Genomic DNA, 17,060 nt, shown 5'->3' with positions numbered 1-17,060 from the left:
GTCCTCGTTATGTTATTGGATTGGCATCAGGGACAAGGACCAAGCTTTTAGCAACAGTGGGCAGGACGTGGACCATCTGAGTTTATTGATCTTGCCTGTTAGGGCAGAGTGTAGCAGAGGCACCCCCAACCTAGCGAAGGGCTACGTCAGCACCGTGATACCTCGCAGAAGAGCAGGGGCTCAGAGGTGAGACCAGAGAAGTGAAAAGACAGATGCCAGTCCAAGAGGCAGTGCTGTGTCTAGTGTGGGCAGCAGCAGGACACCATGCAGGAAGCGGGTCTCCTGGGGAGCTGGACCTGGCAATGGGTCTCTGGTGGAGTCCCTGGAAGAAGGCAGGGTCAGTTCTGTGCATGGGAGCTGAATTGAAATAGAAAGCTCCCATAAGGAGGTAATCACTAGAACCAGGGTAGATGACCAGACCAGGGCCACCAGCACCATCTACCCATTTGTCTGTCCTTCCCTCTCTTCATCTGTCCATCTATCTAGTCCCTCTCACTCACTTATCTGTCCACCCATCCATTTGTCTGTCTTTCAGCCACCTGTCTGGCTTTGAATCTGTCCATATGACATTTGAAGTCTGTTATGACAGATTCAGTGGCAGGTTGGCCAGACACCATGGGAAGACAGATCTACACTTAGAAGTCTGATGGACACCTCAAACTCAACTTGTCTCCTCCTCCTGCTGCCAGACTTCTGCTCTAACATCTAACCCTTCAGCTTGCCAGGGCCATCCTTGGCTATCCAACTCTCTCAGCCATCTCTGCCCGCTCTGTCCTCTTGGCTATTTCTCAATACACCTGGGGCACAACAGCAGTGTCTACACTGTTTTTCCCCTTTCCAGGTGACAGTTTGTCCAGCTGATGGAAGATTGGGGAGAATACAGATCTGACACCATACTTCCTCCTGGGGGGCCCTTGTTGCTCCCAAGTCCCTGAGAAGGCAGGCCCCTGTCCACCTGTCTGTCTGTGCCGCTCACCTGCACAGTCTTGTTTATGCTGACCACAGTGCCTCCCTCCTTTCAACAAGACACTTTGGCCTGAGGTCTCCCCAGGAACCTCTCAGGTGAGTGGCTCATTTTGGGTTCTCACAGCCTTCCCTGCTTACTTGTGGGGGTGAAGCTTGCTTTGGCCTATCTCCTGGGACCTTGGCTGTGATCTTCTCTGTTGGGGGGTCGCGTCAGCTGCACCTGCCTTGAAGAGTGTTCTGAGCTGAGCACCCAAGAGGTGCTCCTGAAATTCCAGCTCTCTGTCATAGGTCAACAGTGCTCTGCTGCACATGGTCATCTCTCTCCTGCTGGATTCTAGGTACCTGAAGATCTTCGTTCTTTTTATTCTGATTCCTGATAGAACAGGTGCATAGCCCCTTCTCTGTGATTCCAAAATGCAGAAAGCTCTGGAAGCAGAAAGATTTTGTCCGCCTGTCAATTTGATTCCAAAATTCAATTGCTGCAAAAACTGACCCGCCCTAAGGTGTTGGTAGCATCCCTGTCTGGTCAGGTGCCGCTGCTGTTTTAGTATGACATGTGTGTTTTAATTTAAAAAGCTTACTTGTCCTTTGGCAATTCTAATTGAACTTTGAATACATAGAAGAGTTAAATGCACCCCATTGCTCACTGTGAGAAGGGCACATAGAAGCACTGTCCTTATAATGGGGCAGAAAGTCGCATTGAAGTTGGGAAGCCCCCCCCCCCCCGCCCCCGTCTTAGGAAATCAGAAGACAAGTAGTTGAGGGTTACAGCAACATGATGACCAAGAACCATGGAAACAGAGAACCCAGTGTACGCGGGGACTTTGCCAGGAGTGGATGGAGCGAGCCGGCGATGGAGGTGCACAGTAGGGAGGGGCTGGGGGTGAAACCAGCTGGACTGCGCAGGAGGAGCTGCGCTTTAAAGGTGAGCATGAATATTCAACAAGTGCCAAGGTGTGAAACTGTCTGCAGAGCTGAGTCTCCCACAAGCTTCTCTTCAAGGAACAGCCGAAAATTACACGGATGGATTTTTCTGAAATCAGGTCCCATGGAAACTGTGGTCTGAACAAGTGCCTGGAGCTGAGGCAGCAGCTTGGCTGTGCTGGTTTCCAGGAAGGCGGGGCCATGCTGGTGAGGGAGCAGCCGCAGGTGTGCGTGGGCGGGCACCCCTTTCCCTGTTATGCAGATGAACACCTGAGAACTACTCTCTGCATACTTGGCAATCCCTTGCGTCAGTGCCCTGGATTCAGTGCAGATAAGCTGGCCCAGGAGAGAGGAAGCAGTTTGTCATTGGGCCCAGCCCTCCACACTTCTCTTCCTGATTGTCTTTCAGATGGTCCTGAATCTGGCATTTACTTCTCATTTGGAAAGGAGTCTTACACTCCATGAAGATCAAACATAAATGCTTTTTTTGGGGTAGGGGTCATACCATTAACAGTGACCAGGGCTTCCCACACATGTTCTGTGGCTGGGGTGTATCTCAGGGGAGGAGTGCTCGCTTGGCACCCCCAGCACCAGGGATGAGGGGTAGAGATAAAAATGCTCCAAGACTTGGTGGTGAAACAAGACATTCCAGAGCGCAGAGCTCTGCTAGTGTGCTCAGCCTGTGACCTCAAACAGTTCTTGAAACTGAACGGTCCAGTGGCAGAAGGAGGCAACAGCAGACCTCATTGTTGACCCCAAAGTCATAAAACAGGAGGAAACATCCCACATGGTGATGAAGCCCTCTGCCTTCTTCCCTTGATGGAGAAATTTCTAGAATGGGGGAGACATTGCAGATGCTGGGGATCCTGCAGACTGTATGGTCATCACATGTTACCTGCTCTTTGCTAGTTTCAGGGACACTTCTCAGCGATCTGGATCAGTAGGTAAAGGGGAAGGCTCCGTCATGGGCCTGGCAACTGGGGTCTCTGTGCTGAGGTCAGGACTTGGGGCTCCACCACAGCTGGTTCAATGCAACCTCTAAATCTGACCACAGCATATGACACTGCCAGTCCTTCCCAAGACCCCAGACCAGACATGGCCCTCCGCATGCTCACACACAGGCATGCAGCTTCACTGGAACCTATGTAGAGTTGAAGTTTCCTGGACCACCTTTTCCTTGGGAATGAGAAGTAGTAGAACGTTTACAGTGTGTATTATCTGGTATTTATCAATCACTTTTTTACCTATATAAATCAGAAACATGCTGTAGTACTATTTATGGGGTATTTATCCCACTTAGCAGTGATGAATTTGGTTGTAGAAATATTAATGTATTTAATTTGGGGGTCCTGATCTAGACCCCAGTTGAGGCTTGTGCAATGTGTATTTTCTCCTTTTATTTTTTTCCCAGTACTGAGGGCTGAACCCGGGGCCTCATGTGTGATAGGTCAAGGGTCTGCCATTGAGCCACAATGTTTGCTCCTATGTGTTAACTGGGCTCTGGATGGTGTATTTGGATATTTTGTTTGCAAAGTAGCTTTAATTGCACTCCTACTGTTTCCTTGCTCCTTAGGAATGTGACTCTGCAGCTCTCCTGATGGTGGTGGTAGTGTCCTCTTTGGGCTGGGCAATGTCCAATGTGGTGGAGTGTGGTGAACATGACTGGTCCAGTTATGAGCCTGGGCTGCCAAAGTGTTGTGGTCTTTCTCTCTCAGAACTTCCAGCTGCTGTGTAAGGGGCCTGGGCCCAGGTGTTTGCCCATGAGGGCCTCCTGCACCGAGGCTGCCCATGGCCACAGGCCCACCTGCTGCTGACTGCAGATGCGTGAGGGTGCCCAGCCGCCAGTGGGCCAGCCACCCAGCTAGGACTGAAGACTAGCTCCGTCACTGTAATGGTGGCAGGCTCCAGTTGACTGGTACCTGCAATTGCTGTGTGTGTCAGCTGGGCCAGAGGGAAGTGGCTCAGGTGCTAAAAGTTCCTGAAGCTGACATCCAGAGCCAGCTGGATGCTACTGTCAGCCATGGATTCCCTCACCTGGGTAGGGATGACCTCTTGGAGGCAGAGAGGCTGCTTGGTCCCTGCAGTGTTTTTTCTGGCCAGAGATGTTTTCTGCTGCAAAGCCAGCTTAGTGTGTCTACTCTCTCATTTCATGTGCAAAGGAGAAGAGAAGAAAAGGTGTGTGCACGTGCTGGTGGCACACGTCCTACAGCACAAAGTCTCACAGAGCAAGAAGGGAGGGCTTGCCTTCCTCTGTGGAGGCAAGGTGTGCCTGACAATGTGGGAGAAAGGGCAGAAGTCAGCATCAGCCCGTTAATGGACCAAGCAAAACCCCACAGGCGTGTGCGGGGCAGGTGGTGAATGAGCTGTCGTGCTCTAGGAAGGGAAGCTGCTGGGCGTGGGTCCTGGGAGATTCCAGTCCTCCAGTCTTTGCCTCTTCATCACACGCTTAGGAGCATCTCCTGGGAGTCACATGCCACTCAAGGCCCTGGTAAGGCCAGGTCCCTGCCTGCAGGGAGCCCATGTCCAAGAGAGGAGCAAAGACAAGCAGGAATTGGAATGAGCTGAGCTCAGGCTACGCTGAGAGCTGTGCAGAGGACCTGGGCACTCAGAGGACCTCAGCAGCCAAGGTGGTCTGGTGGCGGTTCCTTGTTAGGTTTTGGGGCTGGTGTAAGCTAGTTGCTGGGATTTTTTTCTTTTTTGGTACAGAGGTACTTAACTACTGAGCCACATCCTTAGCTGTCAACACTCAGGGTCACTCCGGGGGAACTGGGCTGCACGAAATAACCACACAAAAGACAGAGATACCTTTTTTGGGGTTCCTGTGATGGCTCCTCTGACCTTAAGGGTCCACAGAAAAAGAGAGAGCGAGTGTGTGCTGACCCTTTTTATTGAGAAGAAGCCATTAAATGAGGCCAGGGGTCAGGTTTCAGGGGGCTGAGTCTAGCTTCATGATGTCCGCTGTCAGCAGGTTGACTGACATCTAGGAAGGCCACACCCAAAGGCAGAGCAAGAGAAGGGGACACACAAAGGGAGTTTCCATGGAACATTCTATCCCAAACAGGGCAAGGGGGTAATATCACAAAGGAACAGGTGAGTATAGCTCAATCCATGGGGCAACACGCCTACATCTGTAGATGCATCCTCAATCTCCGGGACCAGGGCAATGTCCAGGTCACTATGTAGTGGTGGTCAGAGCCTCTCTGGCTCAGGGAAAGAGAATGTGAATCATTCAGACTGGCTCCCTACACTTAACCCTTTAAAAAATGTTTCTGTTTTGATCAGGGTCTCACTAAATTGCTTAGGGCTTCGCCTAATTGTTAAGGCTGGCTTTGAACTTGCGATCCTCCTGCCTCAGTCTCCCAAGTCACAGGGATTATAGGTGTGCACCACTGCACTTGGTTAGTTGCTGTGGTCTTAATGTACAAAGTCCCATGAATTAAAGCAGAGTCCCCAGTGCAGTGTGTTGGAGGAGAGGCCCTTCAGAGTTGAGTAGATCACTAGGACACTGCCTTGTAAATGGATGAACACTGTTATCCTGGGAGTGGGCTAGTCGTCATGGGATAAATGCCCTGATGGAAGCAAGATTGGCCCTCTCTTGCTTTCTGTCTCACTCTCACCCTCTCTTGCCCATCTGCCTTCCACCATGGGATGAGGCAGCACCAAGGCCCTCATCAGATACTACCACTGTTCTCTTATACTTCCAACCTTAAGAATGAATGGTGGGCCAAACAAATCTGTGTTCTTTATAAATCACCCAATCTCTGAAATTCTGTTATAGCTGCAGAAAATGGGCTAAGACACTGATGGACATCCATGTGAAGAATGGGATTGATCAGTGGCTCTATTCCAGCAGGCAGCGTGGTCAGCACACACAGGTGACCCACATTACAGCTTTCTATAAAGGTGGTTAGGCTTTGTGTGTGTGTGTGTGTTCTTACGCTTTGTGTTTTTATTTTAATGTCTTATTTTACATGTGGTTAGTACATACTCATGGGTTGAAATTCAAAATGGAGAAATCCCCTGCCAGCTCTGTATCCAGCCTCCTGCAGTCCCCAGGAAGAGTGGCCAGTACTGCCAGTTTCATGGGGGACCCAGAGTCATTTTATGTACTTATAAACAGTTGATTGTAGGTTTTATGTTTGGTCATGTTAGCATACCATACACATTATTCTCTACATTAGTTTTATGTAATGTATATCACAATGTGAAGAATGTCCTCACTTTTTATTGTGGAAAAAAAGATATATATAACCTAAAATTTGCAAAACTCACAACTTTTGGGGGTGGGATACTGAAGATTGAACCCAGGGGTGCATAGTCACTGAGCGACATCCCCAGTCCTTTTTATTTTTGAGACAAGGTCTCACTAAAGTTGCTGGGGCTAGCCTTGAACTTGCTTCCCTAGTGGGTGGGGTCATGTGTGTGTATCACCAGCTCAGCATAGTACTAGCACTTTCCAGATGCACAGTTCAGAGGTAGCAAGCACATTCACACTGTTGTGCAGCCATCACCACCTTCATCTCTGGGACTTATTTCATTTTGCAAAACTGAAACTCTGTCCCCAATAAACACTAACTCACAGTTTCCCCCAGCCCCTGGCAATCACCATTTTAATTTTTGTCTCTATTGATTTGAATTCTTTTAAATTCCTCATATAAGGGGAGTTTTACAGTGTGTGTCTATTTGTGTCTGGCTGATTTCACTAAGGAAAATGTCCTTAAGCTTCATTCATGTTGTACCCGTGTCATGATTTCCTTGTTTTCAAGGTTAAATAGTATTCCACTGTTTGCGTAGACCACATTTGGTTTATACCATTGATTGACATTTGGATAATTTCAATCTTTTGGTTCCTGTGAATAATGATGTTTTGAACATGAATTTGTGGACTTTGTCTTTAAGTGGTTGAAGAATATTCCATGCAGCAGAATCTAGTGCCCTTATCTTTACTGATGATGCACACCTAGTGTTGTGGTTGGGATATGAGGTGTCCTCCCCAAATGCAGGAGGTAAAATGATCAGATTATGAGAGCTGTAACCTAATCAGTGGATTGATTCACTTGATGGATTAATCACCTGAATGGATTACTGGGGGTAACTATATAGGCAGGTGAGATGTGGCCCAGGAAGTGGGTCACTGGGGGCATGCCTTGGGGACTATGTTTTTTGCCTGGCTCCTCCCACTCTCTGTCTGCTTCCTGGCCACCAAGAACTGACCAGCTCTGCCACACTCTTCTGCCATGAGGGACCGCCTCACCTCAGGCCAAGAATTGACTGACCATGAACTGAGACCTCTGAAACCATGAATCAAAATCAATTTTTTTCTCCTCAAAGTTGTTCTTGTTCGGTATTTTAGTCACAGAAACGAAAAAACTGACTAACAGAAATTGATACCAGAAGTGAGACCATTGCTATGACTACCCAACTATGTGATTCAGAAGCCTTTGGAACTGGTCTGTGGGAGGAAATTGGAAAGTTTGGAGGTATGGGCTAGATACGTCTTAGAATGTCGTAAGCAGAGCTTATTGGCAATTCTGGCAGAAGTTTAGAAGACAAGAATGTGGAATGTGGGGAATGTGGACAGTAAAGACTGTGCTCATGAGGTCTCAGAGGGAACAACTTGGAATTGGGCTAGAGGGCATAAGTATTACATTCTGGCAAAGTGCTTGTCTACATTCTTCCCATGTGCTGAGAATGGTGTGAGGCCAAATTTAAAGGTGACGGACTTATTCTGGCAGAGGAAATCCCAAGGCTACGCAGCATTCAGATGGTGGCATGGGTATGACTGCCAGCTCTTAGCCAGGTTTACTGTTAGAATCAGGAGCAGAAAGCAGAAAGAAAGGATTGAAAAAGTGTATGGTTTGGCCAGAGAAGCATATGTAAAATCAGGGCCAAGGAAGTTATAGCTTTTGAAGTTTACTACCACTGAAGAGAAGCTAGGTAGTTTTCACAGAGGCAATAGAAAAGATGTCGTGAGAGAAGCGGCTGTCTTGTGCGGCTCAAGCAGGGACTGAGGAGTGTGGGGCAGCTGTCAAAAACAAGAGGCCTCAGGAAGAAAGGCCCAAAGGAAAAACCCGGAACGCTCAGCTGGTGTCTCCGCCGCCGGGCGAGGGATGCAGGCGGTGCACGCGCAGCAGGCAGGCGTGATAGTGTTTCTAGGGTCCGCCACCCCTGTGAGGGACGGGTGACAGTGGCCAGGTCAGAGCGGCCGCGCTGCTCGGTCCAGTCCACCCCCGCTGAAAGGAGCAGGCGCCTGGGATCCAAGCGCCTTGTTTAGCAATAACGGCTGGAGCACGTCCTATAAGTTGCTGGAGAGTCTGCAGTGAAGGAGGACGACGGCTTGCCCGCTGTGTCCCGGCTCCTGGCCCCTCGAGACCCCAGCATTGCCTTCCGCTGGGAGGGGAGTTACAGAATGAAGAGCAAGAAAGGTGTTGTTGCAGCATCTGGCAGTGAGACGGAGGATGAGGACAGCATGGACATACCCCTGGACCTTTCCTCTTCAGCTGGCTCAGGCAAGAGACGGAGAAGGGGTAACCTACCCAAGGAGTCTGTTCAGATTCTGCGGGATTGGCTGTATGAGCACCGGTACAATGCCTATCCCTCAGAGCAAGAAAAAGCATTACTGTCCCAGCAAACTCACCTGTCCACACTACAGGTCTGTAACTGGTTCATCAACGCCCGACGCAGGCTCCTCCCTGACATGCTGAGAAAGGATGGCAAAGATCCAAATCAGTTCACAATTTCCCGCCGTGGGGCCAAGGTTTCTGAAGCTAGCTCTATGGAGGCTGCAATAGGTATCAAAAACTTCATGCCAGCTGTAGAGGCGAGCCCGTTTCATTCCTGCACAGCTGGACCAAACCCAACCCTAGGGAGGCCCCTGTCTCCCAAGCCATCGTCCCCGGGATCAATTTTGCCTCGTCCATCAGTGATCTGCCATACCACTGTGACTGCATTGAAAGATGTGCCTTTCCCTCTCTGCCAGTCGGTTGGTATGGGACAAACCACAGATATACAGCAAATGGCAGCCAGCAACTTTACAGACACCTCTCTCATGTATCCGGAGGACACATGTAAGTCTGGACTGAGTACAAATACTCAGAGCGGTCTTTTCAACACTCCTCCCCCTACTCCACCGGACCTCAACCAGGATTTTAGTGGATTTCAGCTTCTAGTGGATGTTGCACTCAAACGGGCTGCAGAGATGGAGCTTCAGGCAAAACTTACAGCTTAACACCCCCCTTTCAAGCAAAACAGTTCTCAAAAATGTCATGATTGCCAAGGGGGGTGGTGATGGCAAGAGATGAATTGCGTTATTTTATATATTTTTTTATTAATATTTGCACATGGGATTGCTAAAATGAAGCTTCCTGTTACTGAGATGTCTTCAATGGAATACAGTCATTCCAAGAACTATAAACTCAAAGCTACTGTAGAAACAAAGGGTTTTCTTTTTTAAATGTTTCTTGGTAGATTATTCATAATGTGAGATGGCTCCCAATATCATGTGATTTTTTTTTCCCACCCCTTCCCCTTTTTTTTTGTTGGTGTTTTTTTCAGACTGTGCAATACTTTGAGAACCTATTGCATCTTTTCATTCCCATGTGGAACAGGATGCCCACATACTGTCTAATTAATAAAATTTTCATTTTTTTTTCAAACAAGTATGAATCTAGTTGATCGATGCCTTTTTTCATGACGTAATAAAGTATTTTCTTTAAAAAAAAAAAAAAAAAAGATGTCGTGAGGCAGCTCAAGAATTTGAAAGTTGATATCCATTGCAGGCTCTAGCGTGTAAAATGAAAATTCCTCTAACAGACCATGGTGGCACCCTGTTTGCACAAGGGTGCTAGGAAGCCGCTTCCCCAGGATTTGTCTCACCATGCTCAGCTGCTGGGGCATTCAGAGGCTGCTGCAGCCATGGTCCAAGGGGGCCTGGCTACTGCTCGAGCTGGTGACAGAACTTAGCATCATTCATGTAATGCTAGTTCTGCAGAAATGCAAGATGCTGGATTTAGGGGGCCATGGAATCTTCCACCAATGTTTCAAAGGAAGGCCTGGGAGTCCAGACAAAGTATAATGCGGTTGGAATCCCTATGGGCTGCCCCTGCGAGGGCAATGTGTGAGGCTGTGGGAAGGAAGCCAAAGCTCTAGTGGAGACCCCCAGGATAAGGAGATGCCATATCATGGACTGCCTGCCCACGTCAGCGGCCAGGCTGAGAGAGAGGCCACGTGGGCTGCAACTAGCAAGGGCAAAGGGGCAGGACTGCCCAGGCCCTTTGGAGATTATACCTGGGTGCCATGAACCCCAGATGCCAAATGCGGAGGTATAGGACTTGTTTGCGTGGCTGGGCTTCAGTCTTGCTTTGGTCCCATCCCCTCTCTAGGCCCCTTTCCTTCTCTCTGGATAGCGAATGTGTACTCTGTGTCATTGCATTTTGGATACGTGGAATTCTTAAAATTTTTACAGGGTCTCACAAGTAAGAGCTTGCCTTGAGTCTTTGCCTTTGGACTTGGACTTTTGGGCAATGCTGGGACTGTTAAGACCATGGGTACTCGTGGAGATGGACTAAATGCATTTGGTATCGTGAGATGGGCATGAGCTCTTATGGGCCACAGGTGGAATGTTATGCTTCGGATGTGAAAAAGCCCAAAGCCCCCAACACTTTATGTTAGTCAGCTTTTTGTTGCTATGATCAAAAGACCTGCCCAGGACAACTTAGCGGAGGAAGTTTATTTGGGGTTCGTATTTTCAGAGGTTCGGTTCATGGTTGGCTGACCCCCTTACTCTGGGCCCAAGATGAGGCTGACCAAGACATGGCAGAAGAATGCTGCTCAGGATATGACAGTTGGGAAACAGAGAAGGGGAAGGGGTTGCAGGTTGCAGGGAGTGACCCCCTCCTCCAGCCATGCCCCTACAATTACCACCCAGTCAGTCTATTCAAACTCGGATGAACTAACAGTTCACAGTCTCATAATCTAACATTCCACCTGACCATGCTGGCATTAACATGGGGACTCTGGGGACACCTCATATCCAAACCACCCACGTATCCTGATAGTGTCTGCTGTCTGCGAACACCAGCACAGCTCCTGTAAGCAGCCTTCTGCCGTTACCTGCACCATGTACTTGCGAGATACATTTCCAGAAGCGGAGCTGCTGCCTCAAGTGGGCTGTGCTGTTGTAGTCTGGTAACCCTGTGTCCTGACATCACTTTAGTTCCGTGGCTGTTGAAACCTGGTTTCAGATATGCCAACTCTTAGGAGCAGTGCGAGTATTTGTGAAGCAATAGTTGTGGTTAGAATTTGCAAATTTCAGACTTTTACCGTCTCTGGGGTTACATTTTTGAAAGAACTGTCTTTCATCCTGGAACCAGAAGCCCCCACTTGCTGTGGCAGTGGACACTAGGGGGCGTGAAGCTCCTGTTTTGAGGTGGCACGATGACAGGCCAGTCCCTCCCTCCTGCAGCCGGGAGGTAATTATTCAGCACTTCTCCCAGGGTGAGCCCAGGCTTCCCAAGAGGTCAAGAGAACTAGAATGGAAGTCAGACGTAGCGGACCTGCAGATTCCAAGTCCTGATGTCCCAGTCAGGCTGACACCTCTCACTCAAGCCTGACATCGTAGGTGCCACAGAACCAGGATCACGGTCTGCTACTGGCAGTTTCTTTAAAACATACATGAAGCAGTGGCATATCTATTTTGTTGTCTAATCCAGTGGGCCTGGAGGGACACAGAGGCCCACGCACTGACATTCAGGAAACGGAGAGGGATGTAAAAGAGGCTGTTTGTAAATGTCTTGTATGGAGCAGCCTCATCTTTGGAGACCAAAACCCAATTCCATGAGGAGCAGATAGCACAGTGATGCCCTGTCCAGCCACCATGCACATTCAGTGGTCATCAAAAGACCTGTATTCACAGCAGCTATCCTGTTACCTTACTGCCCCCCGAAGCACTTTAAACTCTGGACACCATGCCATTCCACCCCAACCTGCCTCAGATATTCGTCTAGAAAGTAAATTTTCTTACAGGATCATCTATACAACTCTGCCATCACCATAGCTGACAAAACCAGCGGTAACTTACAAAGAAAAAGTGTGTGTCTGTGTGTGTGTGTGTGTGTGTGTGTGTGTCTGTGTCCAGATTTTTCCAGTTGTTTAAGAAAAACCTTTTCCCAGTGAGGAGGCCCACAGCTGGCATTGGTAGTAGGTCTTGAAGCCTTTGCAGGAGCCTTCTCCTTTCTCTCCCCACACCCAGAACTCATTGGATTTGGGTCGGTTTTCCCACTGGCCCTTTCTGAGCATGGTGCTCAACTGACCCCAGGATTAGGATCTCCTGAGGGCTTTTTGGACACAGAATCTCAGCCTGACCCGGAGCCCCTGACTCAAGGGCTGCATTTTAAGGGGATCCCCTGGGATTCTGAGGCACCGACAGAGGCCGGCTGCCATTCTGGCTGTCTCTGCTGGCTCCCCGGGCCCCTCGATCCTCTCCCCGCTGCAGCATTTCCTGTGGAGTCTAGCTGGAGTTTTGTATACCTTTGGGTTCAGCCTTTTGCCAAGAACCATCATGGATTCTTGGGGTCCTCCCGTTGCAGCAATCAGGAGCCCTGGGGACAAGGACATGGCCGGCCAGAGCTGGAGCCAAAATGCCAGGTGGGCACAGCAGGCAGCTGCGGCTCCTGGAGGGCAGACCTTAGCCCAGCCCTCCTTCAGGCAGCTTCCCAGCGGGTGCTAGCAGAAAAAGCTGGGCCAGCAGCTTGAGAAGTGTGCCAAGGCAAGCCAGCGCTTCCTCACCCTGGGAGCTGTCCATCCAGCCTTGACAGCAAGCCAGCTGTTGAGTCCGGGGAACTTTGCACACCTGTCCCTGGGTGTGTTTCCTCTGTCACCAACACCCGGCATCGGCGTGCATACATGGTCCACTGCCAGGCTTGGCCCTTAGCCTGGGGACCAATGCTTCCAGGCTGCTATAACCAAGGTGGCTCTCTGCGATGCCTGAGGAGAAGCCAGAGGTGGGCGGGCCAGGGCCTGCAGATCTCACTCACGGGACTGGCAGCAGGCAGTTTTTGCAGGAAGGCACGCTGAGACCGTGGGCAGGACGTCAGGTGCTGGGATGGGCCCCCGTGCTCCACCTGTGGTTCCAGGAATGTCCTGCCATTGCTCCTGTGGAGCCTTAGCTGCTGCCCCTACATACTGGCCCCTAGCTGACCTGACTGGGGAGCTTTGTGGGGAGAAGCAGGTCCATTTCTGGAACAGCAGCAACCTTGGGGACATGTGTTGTCAGGCATGTCCCCAGTGCACACTCCAGGTAGGAGACTACCTGAACTAGGGGTGCCTGCTTCACTTGGTGTGCAGTTTTCTGAAGGTCCTCAAACTCCTTTAGATCATTTCCTCAGGAATTGTTGGTGCCTTTGAAAGTCGAAGAAGCCCAGGCCCTGAGCACTGCAACCTCTTGGGTGGGGACAAACATGATGAACCTTCAGTCAGCCTCGCTCCATGCTGTCAGCTGAAGTGTTGACTGGGCAGAGTCGCAGCCCCTGTGTGGGGCCACTGCTCAGCTCTGCACAACATGCCGGAGCTCAGGGGCAAACTCCTGAGCACCCAGAACCCGCTGTGCCCACTGTCCACCAAACACCCACCGGCCCAGCAGAGCCTCAGCCTCAGGCTGACCTGTCTGATCCAGAGGGTTCTGGACCCCAGGGGAGAATCAGAAAGCTGGGGAGGTCATTGCTCGGTGGCTGTGACCCAGGTCTGGCTGTGGGAGGAAGTGGCAGCCAGCAGTGCTCTGGAGTGGCGGGCAGCGCGCGGCACCACTGAGTCCTTGCACCCTTAGCCTCCTCAGTTAACTCTACCCTCGGGTCAGCTGCCAACCTCCCAGTGAAGGGCAACACCTGAGCCTTGTTCCAGGCTCAGTTTGGGGACAGCCTAGACTAAGACAACCATTAAGCTGGGCTGGTTGCCTTGATGCAAGATCTGTCTCCCGTGAGAGAATCAATTCGTGCCCTGTGCTCCATCTGCGGGTGGAAGGAACCACGGGCAGCCTTTCAGTAATGCAGAGAAGCCTGAGGGGGGGTCTGCGGAGCAGTGATAGCCGTGAACGGAGTTTTTTGTGGGGGGTCATGATTCTAAAAATTGAAAAAGGATGCATTTGAAATGAGGAGGGAGATTTAGGTAGTGTCTAGGGTTGAGAGGGTGTCAAGTTCTCATAGATCTTGCCAACTGGGAAGTGGAATTTGTGCCTCTTGTTCAGAGAAGAACCTCAAATCTGTGGGGGGCAAGGGCTTTGTCTGCACTTTGCTTTAAAACACTTCAATCCTGGGTGGAGAGCAGCAATGGGGGCCGAATCATCCTGATGGTTGAACCTGTAGATGCCTCCTGTACTGTTGTTTCTTTCTACTTTGGAGACTGTGTGAGCACTTTTGTAATGAAAATAAGCCTGACAAGACAGCTCTTCACTTCCGTGGCCAAACTGTCCACGACACTAGGTGTAGGCAAGCAGGAGGGAGGGCTGGAAGCGGCGTGTTTTTTGTGACCTCGTGTGTTGGCAGGGATGGGCTTTGTCTCTGAATCCCAAACAGGGCCACATCACCTGGTGCCACCTTCAGAGCTCTGTGGGGTCTCCCCTTGCACCCAGCCCAGAGGCCGCATTCCTGAGGGGCTGAAGTGAATGGGCCCCTTGCTCCTTTCTGGGGTGTGGTGGGGTCTGCAGCCGACATCCCAGGTCCTGTCTGACCCGCTGACCGGGAGGAGCTGGGGCCAGGGCTTAGCTGGGCGCATTCCTGCTGATCACAACAATGCCCCTCACCCTGGGCGGGGGCGGGGATTTGAGCGTGAGCCGGGGGCCCTGGAGTGGAAAATCGGAGTGCTGGGGCTTTGTGGCCGCGCGGCAGACTGCTGGCTCTGGGAATCCTCTGCCTAAGTCAGTGTGGCCTTTGTGTGTGTGTGTGGGGGGGCCTGGCGCCGAGCGGGCGCAGGAAGCGCGAATGCTGAGGACAGGAGAAAACCGTGGGGACAATGCAGGGACCACAGCAGCACTTAGCGCCCGCCTGCCTGGGCAGGGCCACAGGTCTCTGGATAGCAGAGAAAAGACCCCGAGGTCACGGCTGTCCTCCATCAGACACCGTCACACACAACCACACACACAAAACACACACCACATGCACACACATGACATGCACACAATATACACACCACATGCACACAGTCACACACCCAGCACGTGCGACACACACAATCACACATCAGACACACACATCACAGACACACACACTATACACATGCGCCACGTATGCCACGTGCACAGATATGCACACACTACCGCATACAACACAGACACATGACACCACACACCCCATACACACACCACACATGCCACACACAGATGCACAAAGCATGCACACGCCATAGACACACACCACCCACCCACATCAGTGGGGTCCTTCCCTGACACCGACAACCCCTGCCTGGTCCCTGGGCCTTTGGCGCCTCCTCCACCCTGGGTCAGGAGGGAGCAGATGGAGCAGGCGAGAGGTTTCCTCATGCTGCCCAGAACAGTGTGCATTTTTCACTCATGAATTGCTTATTTCTGGAATTTTTCATTTAATATTTTTGGACCATGACTGACTGCAAGCAGTTGAAATGACAGAAAGCCCAACCTCAGATGAGGGGCCCAGGGTGCCACAGAGCGGTTGGCTTAAGCAGAACTTTATTTTTTATTCTTCTGAAGGCTAAAAGTCCAAGGTGAAGACGTGAGAGGGCAGGTTCCTCGCGAGGCCGCTCCGCATGGCTGGCAGGGCGTCTTGTTGCTGAGTCCCCACGTGGTCTTTCCCTGCGTTCCTGCATTCCTGGTGTCTCTCTTGTGTCCAGACTTCCACTGTGAGGACACAGATTGGAGTGAGCTCCACCACATGACCCCGTCTTACCTCAATTCAAAGTCCCGTCTCCAAATAAGTCACCTTCAGAGGCCCTGGGGCGAGGACGATCCAGTTCAGTCCACGGTGCCTGCTTGCTCTCACAGTCACACACACTTGCTCAAGTGTACCTGCCCTCCAAGATCGGTGCCGAGTGGCCGAGTCTCCCCGCAGGACGCGTGTTCCCAGCTGAGGCTGACAAGTCAGCTTGTGTCCTTTTGAGGTGTCTTTAGTGCTATGTGTTCTGCATTTTTGTGTGTGTTTGTTTGTTTTTGGTGATTTTGCTGTTTCAGTGCCCTAAGTACAGCGCTGAAGTGCTATCCTTGTCCTGCACACGAGGAAGCGGTGACGTTTCTTATGGAGAAAACGCATGCGTAAAGAAGTCTCAGTCAGGCTGCCTCCTGGTGCTGTCGGAGCAGTCAATATTCATGGATCAGCGACACATAAGAAATCAGGTGTCATCAGAGACACACGAAGCTAGGCTCTGTCTTGGTGGGTCAGGGCCTCGCAGGAGCGTGACCTCGGCTTTCCCCTGTGGCAGGGGCTGAGTCTCTGCTGTATTTGCTCAGTCGGTGTTCACAGCACCCCAGAGGATGTGCTCCAATCGTGAGGGTCGCCTGCTGTGTGTGTGATGTGTACAACTTAGGCCCCCGACGGCGAGGGCTGGTCTGTGCGGTTTAGATGGGCAGGACGTGGAGTAATGAGAAGAACCTGACCTTCAGTTCCCAGACACGGCACCTTCGTGGCTGGACCTGCCGCTATACTTGATGGCTTTGAAGTAGTGTTTGTTAGGTGGCTTTCTGTCACTAGAGCAACAAGCATCAGGCAGGTAACTTGGGAAAGGTTTATTTGGGCCCGTGGTTCTGGAGGGTCCAGTCCAGGACAGGTGGCCTCATAGCTTTGGGTCTCTGGCGGGGGCAGCACACCATGGCGGGTGCATGGTGGAGCCCACCTCATGATCCAGGAAGCAGGAGAGAGAGGAAAGGACACGGTTCCACAGTCCTCTTCAGGGGCACTGTCAGTGACCTAAAGACCCCCCGCCACGGCTCCACCGTCTCGCAGGAGGGCCTCCCTGAAGACACAGGGGCCTTGGGGGACATTTGACACCCCAACTGTAGTGGGCATCTTCACCATGATTTCTAGAAGGAACCCAGGCCCACAGCCAGGGGCCTGGCCCAGACCCAGGGTGGGTGGGGACACTGCAAGCGTGTCTGCTGGAAGAGCCCCAGGGTCTCCCCCCTGGTCCTGCTCTGTCCCTGCTGAGCCCTGGAT

The 17,060-nt window shown here is 51.2% G+C and overlaps 1 pseudogene; it reads left to right on the top strand.

The window, feature by feature from the left end:
* The first annotated feature begins 8,023 nt into the window (after positions 1-8,023).
* On the top strand, positions 8,024-9,551 carry LOC139706759 (homeobox protein TGIF1 pseudogene; annotated as a pseudogene).
* The last annotated feature ends 7,509 nt before the right edge of the window (positions 9,552-17,060 follow it).

The sequence above is a fragment of the Marmota flaviventris genome, chromosome 8 (assembly GCF_047511675.1).
Source record: "Marmota flaviventris isolate mMarFla1 chromosome 8, mMarFla1.hap1, whole genome shotgun sequence".
Classification (NCBI taxonomy): domain Eukaryota; kingdom Metazoa; phylum Chordata; class Mammalia; order Rodentia; family Sciuridae; genus Marmota; species Marmota flaviventris.
The sequence above is the reverse complement of the archived record's forward strand: the minus strand, read 5'-3'. Positions and strand labels throughout refer to the sequence as shown.